The 16,646-nt window shown below is 41.2% G+C and overlaps 1 protein-coding gene across 3 annotated transcripts in view; it reads right to left on the reverse strand.

The window, feature by feature from the left end:
• The window catches only part of SPATS2L (spermatogenesis associated serine rich 2 like), a 79,257-nt gene extending 62,918 nt beyond the window's left edge, over positions 1–16,339 (reverse strand). Inside the window, exon 1 of one of the 3 annotated variants that reach the window (XM_035537042.2) lies at positions 16,220–16,339. The gene's annotated coding sequence lies outside the window, so the exon portion shown is untranslated. Of the gene's footprint in view, positions 1–15,723; positions 15,808–16,219 lie in introns of those variants that run through there. The other 2 variants (XM_035537045.2, XM_035537043.2) reach the window with 2 other exon arrangements.
• Between the last annotated feature and the right edge of the window lie 307 nt (positions 16,340–16,646).

Raw genomic sequence — 16,646 nt, forward strand, 5'->3', positions numbered from 1 at the left:
TTTTTTTGGATCTATACAGTAGACCAGTCCATAAACTGGAACTTTTTAAAGAAAAAAAACAGAACAAAACACATTTGCTTTGCTTTATTTGAGAGTTGTGGGAATGATGGTAACCAAGCAACATCACAAAGCTGGAGAGCCCTGGTTAAGGCCATCACTGATACCCTGATGAGCCAGGATATGCCTAGAGGAGCTTTGGGAGCTCCATTTTTATACACTTCAGGGGCCTCCACAGATCTTAAGACAACTGAGAAAGAGTCCATACACTCTGTGGACTCTACACATCTCCCACACCTGTGTGAAAACTGCCTCTCCTCTTAATTGAATTCTGCTGCCACTTCGAGTCCATTGTGAGTTTTACTTGCCAATTTTGCACACTGAAAGGCCAAGCTGCCAGAAAAACTTGCTTTTATAGAGGTTAGGCAACTCAAAAATAATGTCTCTGCATAAGTGGTGACAAGTTAAAAATAAGCTCCACAGATTTATTAGAATATTCAGTGCAGACCCCTGTAAATATATGTACGTTAGCTTACACAAAATAATCTTATAATTAATTCTAAAAGATGATAAAAAAACACAACTAAGTTCAAAAAAAATCCAGTGTCATTTTCTGGGCAGAAACTATCCTCCCATTCATCTCTACTAAATCAGAACAATTAAGCATTTTACAACTTCCACGATTAATGACAGCTGGAATACCTCATTCTCAATTACCATACTATCACCACTGTTTTCAAATTGGCACATCCACCATGTAATCTGTCTTCAACCTTCCAATAGGAGAACAGGAGCTTATGAAAGGATTAGTACTTCATATTTTGCACACTCAAGTGAAATCAATCATGCCCTCTGTCTCAAATATTTTTTTTCCAGCACTTTATGAAGCATTTTTTTTTTCAACTGACCCAAAACCAAAGTAAACATTTTATTACTAACAACACCAGTGTGTATGTTTTGGTATATATATGTATTTCAAGACAATCATAATCTGACAAAGAAAATAATACATACAAGATGCTTTTAAAAAGTTGGTGAATTGCTCATCTAAATAAACAGTAGGCAGTCAAAATGTATTTGAGAACGTGCTTTTCACAGAATGAGGTACAATTTCAGGACACAAAAAAGGCACCTACTGAACATAATCAGTGCAAGGTGGATAATGTATCAGTGCTGTGAACGGTGAGCTTACGGTGCAATTTAGTAGATAGCATTACAGAAATTAAATGGCACAGGTATGACAGTGAGATCAGCACTAACAGCAACATAATATAGGTACAGCAGGTGTGCTTAACACATGGAATATGCAGATGAGCAGAAAGCTCAATCCTGAGGAACAGATCTACAACTTTTCCTGATGCTAACACCCAGCTGATACTGGGTTTTACTGTCTGCTACCAACTAAGTGACCAAAATACACCTAAATGACCCAACTAGAGACTGCACCTAGAAACGTCCCATCCAAGTTACACCGGGACACAGAGAGAGGGTGGCTTCAAGAAACTTGGTCTACTGCCACCACCCTTGCTGTATTTGTGAGAAACATCACATCAGGAACAGGAAGAGCAGAACCTTTCATTGATACTAAATCACGTCACATCTACAGTGTTGAGAGTCCACTTTTCTAACAACCTAACAGGACATGAAGCACAAAGGAGGAGTAGGGATTGCACCTGGCAATCCCTACTGACAGGACACCCAGAAGAGAGATGCACACAGCATCACCCTTGGGAGCAAGCACCGCGTCCTGCTCTGAGAGCACCCACTCTGCTCAGGAGCCAATGGGATCCCTCCAGTCTGCTCCACCTCACTCCATCCTGATTTCTGGAAAGGAGGAGGACTGAGAACTCCCAGCCAGATGTCCTCTAAGCTGTTTCACACCACTCTTTCCTTCCGACAAAGAGCTGAACAGAACCATGAAGCATGTGCCCTGGGTTTTATATTATAGAGCACCTGGGATTAGATACACTCCTTCTAACATAAAAGTCCACTCTTGACTTCCCTCCATGTAGAATGGGAAAATACCCTCTTTTCTTGTTGCATACAAATTCTAAGAATGGGACCATAATGAAAAAATGCATAACAAAATCAATTTACAAATATAGCTTTAGATCCTTTTTAAGTTTTAATAGGAAGGAGGAGCAAAATTACCCAGGGGATCTTGGCCAAATTCAGTCATGAGTATAATGAGATCTCATTCCTGTGTGGTATTTCAGATCACGTAGGAAAGCATGCAGAGCTCTCACAGCCCTGAGACCCAAGGATCCATGAAACACTAACTCATGCCATTTCATGGGAATGACGTACGAATAACAAAATAACCTCTAAAGTTTTGGAGCAAAATGTTCATATTGGAACTTATTGTTTCTTTGATTAAAGTGTGTTGGCCTGGGCGTCAGCTGAAATGCTTGTGTCAGTCCTTTACTTATGAAGGATTTTTGCTAATATAAAGCAAAAATACAGCTTTCTTTTCTGCAAATGAGCTTGGATAAAAGTAAGTACTGGTACAAATCTGGAATGTCTCCAGTGAACTCAGATCCACCCTATGCTAAAGGGAATCATAGCTTGGCTGAGTTTATTGGCATAGCACCCTCTGTATGGATCACTGATTCAGAATTCCAGTCTGTACTTACTTTCCTAGAAGCAAACACATATTTACTGTTGACCCTACCTCAGCAACTGGCTTATAACTTGGCACATCTGCTCTAAGTGTCTTTGGTATAACAAATGTGAAGTTTGTTCCAGCAATATCCACAAGACATAGTCTGCATACTTTATGGTACACTGAATAAAAAGAAATGACATGCTACGTTTAATGACAAAGTTGTTTGGAAGACACTTATATGCATGCAACGTGGCCAAGCTACCATCTCTAATCCAACCTTGGCTTTAAGAACTATTACACTTCCACTTATTTCAGATTTCTAAACTCATAGTACATTGACGTACGAAGTATATTGATGCTACATGTTTTTCCATTTTATGTCCTAAAATTGTTGCTTGTTTATATAGAATAGGGGAGGAGCACAATAGAAACAAGTATACCTACAACCTACCTTTCTTGTTTCTATGGTCTCTTAACTTTCCTAGACGGAGCTGCATGGATATTCTCTGCTCACATCACCGATGAAATGAACTCAACGTAATCCTTTTAACCACTGTTCTCAGTATGAGTAAATGAGGCTTTCATATATCAGTAAATCTATTAACATTTCAAGCAGATTTCAGACACACATGCTGCCTGACCACCTTGCATCGACCTCAATGGGCCAATATGCTAAAAACCAAAATTTACCTCAGCCACATTAGTGTTTTTCACCTTCAGTTCTGAAGTATGCTTCTGTTCTCCAAGTGAATTACTAGAGCCAATGAATTTGATGAGCCATACAAGCAACTCCTGGTGTGTGTTCAGGACTACAGCACACTGTAAAAGTAGAATTAACCAAGGTACAAAACAGGAGTGAAATGCCTACATCTTTTCACATCTTGTATATAATCAAATGCTTCGTTTAACACAAAACATACTAACATCAAACTGTTAGTAATCAATGACTGAAAGTCCATTGTTGCCACTCTTCATCATTATTTCCTGCAGTATCTGATTAGGGTTCCTAAAGGCCTGTGAGACCCTCTAGATGAGAAATAGTGTTTTAGGTACATGCTACTATGCATGCAGAATATTAAGAGCAGTGAATCAAGGTGCTACCAGGTGACTCACAGTAGAGGAGGACAGGCACATGGGCTGCTGCACAATCCAAACCACTTGTTGCAGTGGGAGGAAACCATCAGGAGCTGTTGAGTCAACAGCATTTGATAGCCATGGAAAGCTGTTGCATGTCTAGCCCTAATCCATTTCACAGTGAAGCTGTAAGACTTGCAGAAAGACACTGTCACCCTCAGCTTGTGAACTGCTCCCTGTATTTCCCCTTGCATAGTATCTCCACAACGTGGAGGAGTCTCCTGGCTCTTCATCCCTGCTCCCATGGCCACGAAGACCTTCCATGGCAACATGTATGATGCTTTATATTAGCCACAGATGTTAATACAGTGCCAGTTTGGATAGAGAAAAAAAAATGAGGTGCCTTCATCAGCTTTTAATCAAAACAAGATATCTCATTATATTGATGAGATGTTCAGAAAAGTATGCATCAGGATATCCGGTCTTGAGTCTCAGTTCTTACCTTTACTATTTACAAGATTCAGATCGTTTTATCCAGGGAAACAATACTCCTGGCTTTCACAGGACCCTGATTTGTATTGCTCCTGGAAGTTTATGATTGGCCTCAGGGTCAGAAGCCATTTGTGGTTGGGGCATTTTTAGAAGAGCTTTTTCCTTCCGTGTGTTCAGGTACAATAGTTTCAGCAAACAGTACAGTAAGACTCATTCAACTTTTCTGAACAGTGCTATGAATTTGTTTCAAGTTTCCAATTAAAACAGATTTTGAGTTAAAATACAGTGATACACGTATTTTTCATTAGTTAAAATATACAACTGCTGTCACTCAGCATTAAACCTATACTTAAAGCTACAGAATTGCCAAAGGAGTGAAACAATCTCTACCTGATCTGCAAATGGCTGAAATCCACATGCAAAGTACAGAGGGGACAGGTGAGAGAACAACAACAAAAATACCTATAACTGAGCGACAGGCTGATCAGAGACTGATCAGAAACTCAGAAAGTGGGCAAGAGTGCTCCGTTCTTCACAGACCCAGACCTTCAAAATAAAATGATGCAGTATCATGATACTAAGGACTTAGAAACTCATGTCAGAAACTCATCTCTAGGGGGCAGGTAAACTCAGTATCTGCAGGAAGAGTTATGATTAATTGCATTAGGTGCATTTTGGATATCTGACATGCAATACTTAAAAACAGTAAAGGAAATGCAGGCTGGCAAGGAAGGAACAAAAGGTAATGCAATGTATCAAGAGCAGAGATGGGAGAAAAATAGATGGATTACTAGACTAGTGCCTGAGCCATCAGAGTACATTGGTTCTGGGATAAGAGGTCCTTATTACAACCTTGGACAGGCCAGGCTTAAACACCAAAACTGTATGATTTAGGTAACCACTGAAATAATCTCATTTATATTTTTATTCAGTTTTGCAAATCATTTTATAAACAATTCTCTACCCCATTCCCATCCACACTTTAACATGAGAAGGACAGCAACAATTCAGCTTCATGCATGCATCAGAAAAACTGAACCCCCAAATTTCACCTTGTAGCTCACTTTGCACTAGAATTTGATCACTTTTGGAGTGTTTATAGTGCAAGATTTCCATGTGATTTGTGCATGTGCTGAATATAACATATTACAGCCGTTTCCATCTTGTGGTTGCCACTGTTGCTGCAGGACCACATCCCCTCCTCTAAATATAAAGGCAGAGATGGTTGCATGGGACTATGGAGCCTGTTGGTAACACGATTTCCAGGAATGAGTTTAAAAGGTAGAAAAAAGGAAAACAGTTTTTTTTTTTTTTTTTTTTTTATGTTTTAAAGTCCTGCACTCTAAGAATTGAAACTTTATACACTTTAGTTACTTTAATTATATTTTCTCTAAAATAAAGAAGGGAGAAGAAACACGATTTTCTTCTATTTTTTTTAATGCACTACAAACATTCTGTATGGAAAAGGCATTTTATGTGGGGTGTAGGTAGGAGGGAGGCAATTATTTTAATCTCTCATATCTAAAAATAGTAGCAACAGGACTGCCATTCATCATTGCATTAGGCCATATTAATTTGTTTGTCACCAATTCCCTATTATCAATGTCAAAACTTCCAGCTCAAGGAAGAAAAGGAAAAACTCAAGAGTGCAGTCTTCTGCCGCAACTGACCTGTCCCTCCCCAACCCAAAAACAAATGTAATGCAAATGCAAAAAAGAAATATGAACTATAATAGAGCACAGTACATAACATTAGTCTTCTAAGAAACAAACGTGAAACCTCTGATGGGTTTTCCTTCAGCACTGATGCCTTATGGTTAAGTAACAGAAATTTAAGGAAAACCTTCAAGCGTAGGGTATTCCTAAATATATCTATAATATATTATATAAAAAAATAAGTCAAAATAATTAAAAGCCTCAAGACAAAACATAGTATTCTAATAGGATGTAAAATCCAACCAATTATCAGAAATACCATTAACTAGTCTGTACACACCTGACATTTAAGTAAGAAGAGATTTCTGGAAATATAGCCTTTCCTAAGGATACTACTTTGACCTCAATTTTACTACTATATCATCATGGGAGGGTAAGGGATAGAGCCATGAATTAAAAAAAAAAAAAAGAACAAAATGATTCTAAATGGTAATTCAGAAACTGACCAAGGCAGAGCCCTGGAGGGAGCCCACATGAAAGGCAATGTAGCCATGGCTGGACAAGATCCTTGGGCTAGGTTGCTTAACAAGCATTACTTAAACCAATAGAACAGAGAGCTGCTTGGTCTTTTTTTCCTCCCCACCTTCTTCTTGTTTCACCTAAGTGACAAACTCAGAAACTGGCAAATCAGTACCTGCACAACTGGAAATTGAATCCCACAGCTTTAACGTCACAGAAAAAATTAAGAAACTAAAAATTTTCTGCAAACTTGGGTGCGTTGCTGAGATCTAGGTATTGCTTTGGCCCTACCATTTATATACACATATTGCATATGAAACGGAGTTACACAGACATTTTTGTAACAGCTTTGAAAGATGCTTTATACAAGTAGTTCTTTTCTGGTGGCTTGTCATTTTGGTGGAACGATCGTTGGATGCTCAATGCACTTAAGCTGCTTATGTTTCTCACAGAGGAATGCTCACATCTGTCAGTAATCGCATGAATGTTATCATATGGCTGCTAACATGTACTCGTTAGGACCCTAGGAGCAGTTCTTGGCTTCTCCTTTCAAGGAATTATGAGAACTTGATTACTTCATGCGACTTCAGGCTGAATCTTTTTTACAAATTATCAACCTGAATTCATTTAGCCACTTTGAGTCAAAATTGCCAACTTCTGAGTTACTCTTATTTTGTTTTAAAAACAACAACAAAAATCCTGGATTCTCATCAAAAGCAGCCAGACTCCTGGATGGCTTGAAATTTCAGCGTATGCTCCAAGTATGGAAACGGCATTCCAAACAATCTTGGGAAACAGCTAGGAAAGGCAAGGGCTGGGTCCCATTTCTTTCTATTGAACCTGATGCAGGATCAAGCTGTGTGATGATAAATCTGCTTGACCCTTTTAATAAAGAAACCACACAAAATTTGAAACTAATGTAAAAAAAGCATCTAGTGTCAGACTGGAGTAAATCCCACCATCTTTGTTTCATTCCTGATGTACAACAGTACAGATCATACACACACTTCCTTTAGACTTCCTTGTATCACGTGTACTGAAATCTTACCTAGCAGATTCCAGGGAGGGCTGAAAACGAGCAGCTGATACATTTCTACCTTGTTCCTATCATGACTGCTCAACAAACATTTCCTTTGACTACACAGTTTATTTGTATACATATGCTTTTTTTTTTGTATATGTGTGTGGTTTTGCATGTTTTAAAAAACAACAGAAAACAACTTTCACCCCTGATCAAGTACCTTTCTACATCTGCATTAACATGGTCACTTAATAATTGATGTCTTCTATCTTAAGTAGTCCATCTGCTGTTCAAGAGCCCATGCAACTCTGTATTTTCCATTTCAATTAACAGCGAGTTCTTTCCCAAAGCTTTTTTCCATGTCAGTACTACAATCTGAAATTGTCTGAAAATGCAGTGAAAACCCATGAAGACCATGGCAGAAGACTTTAAACTTGCAAAAAAGAAAAGGCTTTTTAGGAGTCTGGTACCAAGTTCATTAAAAAAAAAATAAAAAACAGCACGCTCGGCAACAGTCATTCCAAAGCACATTGGCTGCCAGCTGGTGCCAGCTCCAGTGGTTTTCCCATGCTTGCCATAAGGCTTGCAGGAGAAATGCAGCTCTGCAAGAGCCTTTCTCCCATACACGTGTGATGAAGACGCTTCACCACACTCCTACCTTACAGTCCAAGATTTCAAAATGAGTTGTCTTCACACAGGTCTTTTGTTATCACAGAACATGGTACTTGCTATGGTGCTGTTTGACCATTTCCCTCTATTAAATCACTACTGAAGAAACCTCAGGCAGCTCAGTGATGATGCAGAGCCTGATAGTCAGAGTTCACCCTAGAACAAGATGCCCATTTTTTGTCATAAGTAACAGTAATCTTGAGACTTTTCTTTTAGTTTACAGAATCTTTAATATCAGGCTCAGCTGCTATCTAAAAAGAAAATACTATTTTCAAGAGAAAACAACTAAAATATTAAGTGGTATCTTAAGTGCGCTATCAGTTTTATTAAGAATTGCATTTACTTTGCCTTATTCCTTTAATAAGATGCAACAATAGTAATAACTAACCTTTTACAGTTTTATAGACCTTTCAACTGCAAGATGATTCCTCTTCCATTTAATATGTCCCTTGCAATAGCTTAAGTAATCTGGTTTTCCCTTTGGCAACTCATTAAAATGCATTGGAAGGTAACACCATTCACCTGCAGTCTGATTTTTGGAGGACCTGATTAAACACAATTCAAAATTAAAACTTTGTGCTCAACATCTCTGAAAATCCAGCACCAGGACAGCAATTAGAAGCTTCCCACCTTTCCTACTGGATTATGTGCAGAGTAAGTAAAAATAATCAGGGTCAGATACAGTGTAACTTCAGAGAAGGAAATCATGTTAAAATGCTACCACAGGAATCTTAGCTCATCCCATTAGCGAAGAGAAAGGCAACCCATCATTCTTTGTCAGCTGATGGCAGTGTAATAGATGAATTTACATATATGACCATCTGTTGCCAGGTTAGGCAACAGCAGAGTGACTTTCCAGAATGCCAAACTGTCTGCCCTTGTTCAGAATTTCCTTGTTTTTGTAGGCTTCTTCATTACAAATAAAATATTATTCTTCACATTATAGAGCACCTTTCATTGCAACACACTCTGTGGACTGCAAACACACTCACAGAGCTGACAGAAGTTTCAGGACCAAGCACTGCGTAAGCACCAGAGCACTCGAGTGAGAGGCAGCACGCTGCTGCAACCTGCTCCACAGCTGCCTCTTGTGCAGTACTCCTGGGGAAGGACATAGTGCTCAACCCCCCCCTCACATCAGAAGGGCTGCAGAACTGCTAACATATGTGGAGCACTGACAGAGCCTTAGTGTGAAATGTTTCCCCAGGAACTAATCTGCAGAGGACCTAAATTTCACTTATTTCAGACAGAAGAAGGGCTTCAGCTTCTCATGACAGGAAAGAATTGAGAGGTTACATGCTGTGCTGTGCTGCAGACCCAATACATCATTGATACTTTGAGGGTTAGAACCATCTCGTACTAAAAAGTAACTGCATAACAAAAAATTAGCAGAATTTAATAAAAAACTAAAAAGATCATAAGATACAAAATTTACACCAGTATCACAAAAGTGCAACTTCACTGGTGTCAATTTCCTGACTGAAGCATGTGCCAGACAAGTTATGACACTATCCACAGTCCCCTTTCACACAGAGATAAACATTAGCAAGTCAGAGATCTTCTACTGTAAAGCTGCTTGTCTGTTCAGCCCAATGTTTCCCAATACACCACTGTTCAGAAGGTTATTTTACCTCTTTTAGGATAAAATATTTTTTGCCACATAAAAAAATCTCATTGCATCTACTGTAATCAACTCTACGCTGTGTTCTCTAGCCTTCTGACCCACCAGCAATCTGGTAACAAATCAGCATGTGTAGGTCAGTAAGGCACAAGAGAATGGACATTAAAGACAGGTGTGCAGTTTTAGCAACAGAGAACAAGTGAAAAACTTTTTGTTGAGCAACAAGAAAGCAATGATAGTGGGGCAAACTTGCCTTGTGGATTTCAGTGAGCATAAGCCCCAAGAGAACTGGGCTCACTATCAGACATATGAATCAGTGCAAGACCATCATTTCCATTAGATCCTTAACCATGTGGCCATACCTGAGGAAGATCCTTATCTGTCACTCACTCCCATTATAGCCAGACAAACCCTGATCTTGTACTACCAATACACAGAAAAGATCTTCCCTGTAATCCCCCCCCCTCTTCCTCTCACCTCACAAGCTTTCATTTCCACTGGAGTATCTAAACATATAAGGTTGAAAACCTCGTGTCCTCTGACTGCCAGTGCTCCTTCTAGCCCGCAGATCTTCCACTCTCACCAGGGCTCTTTCCAACCACCATCTTCTGCTCTCTTCACACAAAGGCATCCAGGCACTCTTCTTACACAGCAGCTGCTCTAGTTCACATGCACTTCCCTCACTTAGCAGACCTCTTCAGGGCACCACTGGCAGATCCTTCTCTTGTCCTACCCATGCTACAGCTCCATGCATCCAATACTCCAGCTGATCTTCCACCTCCTTTCCGTTGTTCTTGTCCTTATCTTTCAACCTGTCTGCCTCTGTTGGCCAGATGTATCATTCATTCCTTTCTGGCTTCTACCATGTTTGTTACCAATGTAATTTGGCTGTAGTGAAAGAAGAAAACCCTCAAGTTCTTCACAGATTTTCATGAGAAATATGTTTCCCTCTTCCAGTGCAGTAGCAAAGCAGCTGCAGTACATGGGAACCCTCAGGAGTTGTGGAAGCCTCTCCACCCAAGTGCTGTGCAAGCACTCTGCCTCCATGCTATCGCACTCCTCATCAGCTCCAGAGCAAGGAACACAAGCTCTCATCCTAACACGAAAGCACAAATTCATTCCAACAGCTTAACAGACCAGCCAGCTCAAAACAATTTGCAGCCAGCACTAAGTTATTATTGGAAAACACAACTAGCAAAAAAGGCAACACTTTATTCTGACTGAGTCCTAAAGATCACTAAATCAAATTCTGTACAGGCTAGTATTACTGCATAAGATAGTTATTCCCTCCATCAATACAGTAAGGAGGAGTCCCACAGTGATGACATTTTGAGACTTGTAAGTTTTTCCATGGCTAGCATAAACCACAGTCTCTGAACACATTTCCACTCAATCTGAGTACTACCATACCAAGATTGCACATGTAGGGTTTTTAGTGCCTTTAGTTATACTCACACAGGACACTCGTTTTAAACATTAAAAGTGGATGGCTTAAGTGTAACGCAGAAGTGGAAGCCACACATTGGACACGTGTGTAAGCCAGTATATACTGAAAGCTTTTCTTATTTACACATTATGAAGTAGTAATTCAGTCTGAAATGACCATTTCAGTACATGCTTGAGCTTAGAGTCATCTGAAGCCCAAACACTTTCTTGGCAGTTTTATCTAAATTCATAAGGAAGTCTCAAGTTCTGATCTACCCCCCCTTCAGCTGCCAGCATGCATCAGCCTTCAGCAGCAATAAAAAGCAGTGTGTTTCTCTGCACCACAGAGAGTACTCAGGCAGATGTCCTGGTGTTGAAGCTTCAGGGCAAGCTGTGCACATGCTTCTAACACAAATCAACCAGGATCCAGAAGAGCTACCAACCTTGAGAAAAATCTAACACAAACACTATCTTTTGGTGCTGTTCCAGATAAGATTCAGAACACCATAAATCCTTGCACAGATTTTGCACAAGGATAGGACAACAAATACCAGGCTAACTGCCCGAATGGGGGCGTGTGTTTATTTTAAAGTGCTGCCAGGCAGGTTGGCCTCATCAGCACTGAAGGATAACAACTCAGTGAGACTGTACTGCTGATACAACAGTCATAACAGAGCTTCTTTAGCGCTAACTCAAAACATACCCACAACTTTACAGGATAATCACATTTCCAAGAAATCACTCACTGTCCACTTGGCCACACACAGCACAAGCAGATAACATTGCTCCACACCACTGAGGACACAGAACAGCATCAACCACCTCAAAAGAACACAGTTCATGGAAACATCAGGTTTAATTTTCCTAACACTTAGGGGGGAAAAAAAGAAAAGGAACAGACCTTTCACCAACGAACATTAAACTAAAAAACATACCAGTTGACACAGACCAAAATCTGTCTCCAACTGTGAGCAGCAGCACGTTGATATTCACAAACAGGTGAAGCTTCTTTGAACTCTTACCTTTTCAATACTTGAAAGATTAGATTTACCAGTAATTTAAGCACTGGATACAGTACACAACCATACTCATTTTTTTTTTTCAGTCAGCAAACCACTAGAGAGATTACTGAAAGGCCTATTACGAAGGCCAATCACTATCCTTTTCTTGAATGACCACATGAAAATCAGTGACCATTCCACAATGGATTGAAAGGGCCTTTTGTCTGAAGGAAAAGGACAAGGAGTCACAAAGTACCACAGATTCATTTGTAACTCATGCTCTTGAAGAAACTGTATAGCTTCAGTTAAGAGCAAACCCAGAAAAGAACTGGCTTTGAAAACATTATGCCACAACCCTTTCCTACTATGTATATGCCAAGCATATTTTTTGGATTGCTTCTTTCATATTACTAAAAGACAGACAGGCATTCTATATTAGTTGTTTTACAAGATAAGTTGAAAATGCATGCAGAGTTTTGACTTTATTCCAAATCCCTAATTAGGGTCTGAAGCACTATTTGCCTTGTCTAAACATAAAATCACTGGAAGCTTTTTTTTAGTTAGAGATCTAGTGTAAGTGTAATCACACTGGGATAACAGCTGAAAGCATTGTGACTGTTGCTTAATAATCACTTAGTAATTGAGGAAATTTGCTATTACGTATGAAGTGTACAGTGGCCTCTTCATAAAAAAAGATTTTTATAATCCAGAAACCAGCATTTGGCTCTTAACTAATTTTTAAGTTTGTTCCTGAAGTCTCTCACAAAAAACGTCAATTATGTCTGCTGACTTCTGAAAAGTAGGAAAATGTTTCGCTTCTCCCCAGCCCCAGTCACACTTTTGGTTATGAGGTTTTACATGCAAATGCACACACACCCAAATGGGATTTGCACACAGGAATTCATTATGGAGTTTCTAAATAAGCTTCACACAGACAAACATTCAGCAGGAAAGACAGTGGAGGCTAATAAGCAAAACCTGATTTCTTCTAATCCATATCCAAAACTAGGGAAATTACTGCACTTCCATTCAGAAACAAAAGTCACAGCTTGCCCTATTCGTCCATCTGTTCCACCCACATACTGTGAAACTAAACAGTCAAAAATGCCAGTTTTCACTCTCCAGCATCCCAGAGTTCGTATTCCTTGTGATCCTACAACCCTTTCTGAAATGGAGCAATATATTTTGTGCACACTACTGGCCAAGACACCAGGTATGAACTGGATTTAGCTCTTCTGACCATCCTATCAAATCACATCAGGCATGGAGCTGGGCTTTGGTGTATTACAAGACGGCATTACCTGAGCTTGAGGTGCTCAGAAACAAACAGGGCAAAGAGGTGTGAACTCTGCAGCCCCCTGCTAACATCAGTGAAGTTCAAGGCCAAATTTTTTGATATAATAACGCTACACAATGATGCTTACAAGTAACTCTTAACAGGGGGAAGGCGATGGACTAGGATGCCAAAAGTCTAGACTAAAATAGACACTTTGCTATCAAAGTTAACTATTTTGCAACTCTTCACTTTTGTACATGAAGGAGAAAACTTGACGAGAAAACTCATGAACCATCTGGGGAGAGAAGAAAGGGCAGAAAGAAGGAGATAGAAACACAAGGATAGGGAAAGCACACAAAACTAGTAAGGACATAGGGGACAATAGCAACAGCAATAGGTATGAGGTCGTATTCCCCCAGAGCAGCACAGACAATAAAATCCTTAATATTAACAACAAGTTAATTACAATTTACAATCACCTACAAGTTGTTTTTCTTCCCTTGATCTCTGTGCAAAGCCTCACTGCCTGAGTCTTCTGCTCCAAACTGTTATGTAGCTTTACTTTTAAAATCCTCCAGTGCACAGTGAAAAGTGGAGTTTGACCTTTCCTTTGGATGCGTAAAGCACCACTTCAGATTGTTCTGAGGAAGTGCTTGAGGATTTATTTTTTTTTTGTATTCTGCATAACTAATATTACTTAACAGTGTGCAAAGACCTTTAAGATTTGAGCCCTGAAAACATACTGGAAAATACAGTCCCTAGAACGACAATGGAGGCAACACGTGGACAAAACAGAACACAAATATAATGATGTAGGGGAATTACCACCAAACACAGGTTAGCTGTAACTACTGACAGGCATGGCTTTGGTACTTCCACCACTGCTAGGAGAGAACGTAAAACATAAAACATTTTTCAGGCCACTGGAATCTTGTGCTTTCTCTTAAAAGTAGACCCAAACCGTAAGTTTCAGTTCTGGACAAGTATGCCCTTAAAATTTCAGAAATGGTAAGAAGGTATCCTGACATTGCCTTGTTTCCCTTTCTTTGAGAAAGCATAGGTAAGAAAAACTGATCTAGATTCAGAACCCAAACTTCCTCAACATAGAAAGTACTTGGAGATGCTTGTGTTCAATTTTTAGGCTTATTACTAAATGCCAAACAAAACAGACTCCAGCACACGTTCCTTCTCAGGGTCCATTAAGTTCAGAAGCAACTGCCTGGGTAAGGACTGTGGAAGCAGACCCTTCAGTTAAGGGCAGTCCTGTAAACACTTTGAAGGACGTTTAATTTCCTTCATCTTAATCATAACACTTTTCTTATACAGTACAATTCCCAGAGTTGTGACCTTACCTTGTTTCATGCTTATAAAGCACCTGACACAGTACAATCCTTATCTTGATTGGTGTCTCATTACATTTAACAGATCCTGCTGTTCTCCTAAATTGCCAAATTTCTTCAACTCCCTTAATGCAATTAGCAGAACACTCAAAACCCAGCAGCAGCATTCAGCTTCAGCAGGCTCTGATGAAGCCTCATAAAACTCAGCCGATTCTAACCTGGAAACCATTCCATGTTTACACAGTTTGACTGCATCCACAGAAACAATTGTGGCAGGACACAGTGTCCAGCCCACAGCAGTTTAAAGACTCTAACTAGTGGCATTCAACAGGTTACCTCCCAGAAGGGCTTCTTGCATGGCTAGTGCAAATATGTTCCTGGTTAGCCCTGGCATTTTAGATGCAACACTCCTTTCCACTTTCAACGTACAAAGTCTTTAGCTGGCCTTCCTTGAATAATCATGTTTTGGATGGCATTTTATGGTTGCATCAGGAGCCCAAAGAAACAGGAGAAAGATGTTTCATAACATACACTGGTAATTCAAATAAAGAAGTTAACAGAAAGGAATTCCCACAGAAGAATATTAGTTGCCTTGAAGCATGTAAAGCTTTTGTACATGTTCAAGCTGGAATCAACCAAACCAATGCAGGAGAATGTGACCTGGAATGAAACTGATGGAGTTCCTGAGGTACCTCTTATCTCTCCTAAAGAAAACAAGTAAAAGTGATTCAGACTGCATGATGACAAGGCTGAGGAGGAAACTTATACTATTCATTTATAGCTCAACAATAGAAGCATTGCATAATGATAGAAAATAAAAAAACATTGCCAGTTCTCTGCTTACCGACAAATTCCACACCTAATGATTATGTTTTGCATTCACTGTGAGAAAGACAACAAACGTTAAAAAAAAAAGAAAAAGCCCTATCACCTCAGCAGTCTTTTACCGTGGCACAGACAAATTAAATCCTTAAACGGGTGCACTTGTGCAGGAACAGGAGCTAGGGCACAGCAACCTTTGTCCCTACCTTGCAGTACAGTAGGTCAGGGCTCGCAGCAGCGCTCCACAGCCCATACAGAAACGTGAGGCAACATTTCAGGAGCAAACGCAGCGCTGGCTCAGCGCGTTTGGCTGCGAAGCCAGGCGGGGATGAAGGGCTGCACCGGCACAGCGCCAGCTCCCATCCCGTTAATCATTTATGCCCGAAGCTGTTACTGAACAGCCTGGAGCAGCGCAGCCCAACAGGGCTCCAGCAGCGCCTAGGGGCCGGCGGAACCGCGGGCAATGGCGATCGACTGCAGAGCGGCTCCCCGGGCACCCCGGCCCGGGGCTGCGGGGCCAGGGCCGCGCTCCCCGTGCTGCCGGAGGGGCCCGCCCGCCTCAGGGTCGCGAAGCGTTAGGGAAGCGGCCGGCCTCCCCCACCGCCACAGAGACTTCCCTGCCCCTGCAGGGCTCCTCACCCTCCCGGGGGTTCCGGCGCAGGTGCGGTGCGGAGGAGAGGGCAGGGCAGGGCGGCGCCTTACCTCAGAGCCGCCGGGCCGCAGCGACGCCGTGCCGCCGCGGTAGAGGCCGGGAGGGCGGCAGCGGGGCGCGGCGGTGGCAGGGCCGGCAGCCCGCCGGGAAACGCCCCACGCCCCGCCCCGGGCCCGCCTCGCCAACGGCCGCAACGGCCGCCGTCCCCAGCAACGGCCTTCCACCGGCCCAGCTCCCTGACGGCGGGCCCGTGGTGAGGAGGTTCCCCGGAGCCCCTCGCTGAGCACGGCGAAGCAAGCGTCACCGAGAGCTGCCAGCCCCTGAAGCTTCCCGTCCGAGAAGGCTCCTTGGCAAGCTCCCCGGAGATAAAAATAAAAAATCATCTCCGTTTTTTCAGGAATCGATGTTTTAAAATACTGCCTAAAAGCACAAATGCATAGTCTGGGTTGTTAACCCAATGGTACAGGAGCAATAAAT

The sequence above is a fragment of the Cygnus atratus genome, chromosome 6, assembly GCF_013377495.2.
Source record: "Cygnus atratus isolate AKBS03 ecotype Queensland, Australia chromosome 6, CAtr_DNAZoo_HiC_assembly, whole genome shotgun sequence".
Taxonomy (NCBI): domain Eukaryota; kingdom Metazoa; phylum Chordata; class Aves; order Anseriformes; family Anatidae; genus Cygnus; species Cygnus atratus.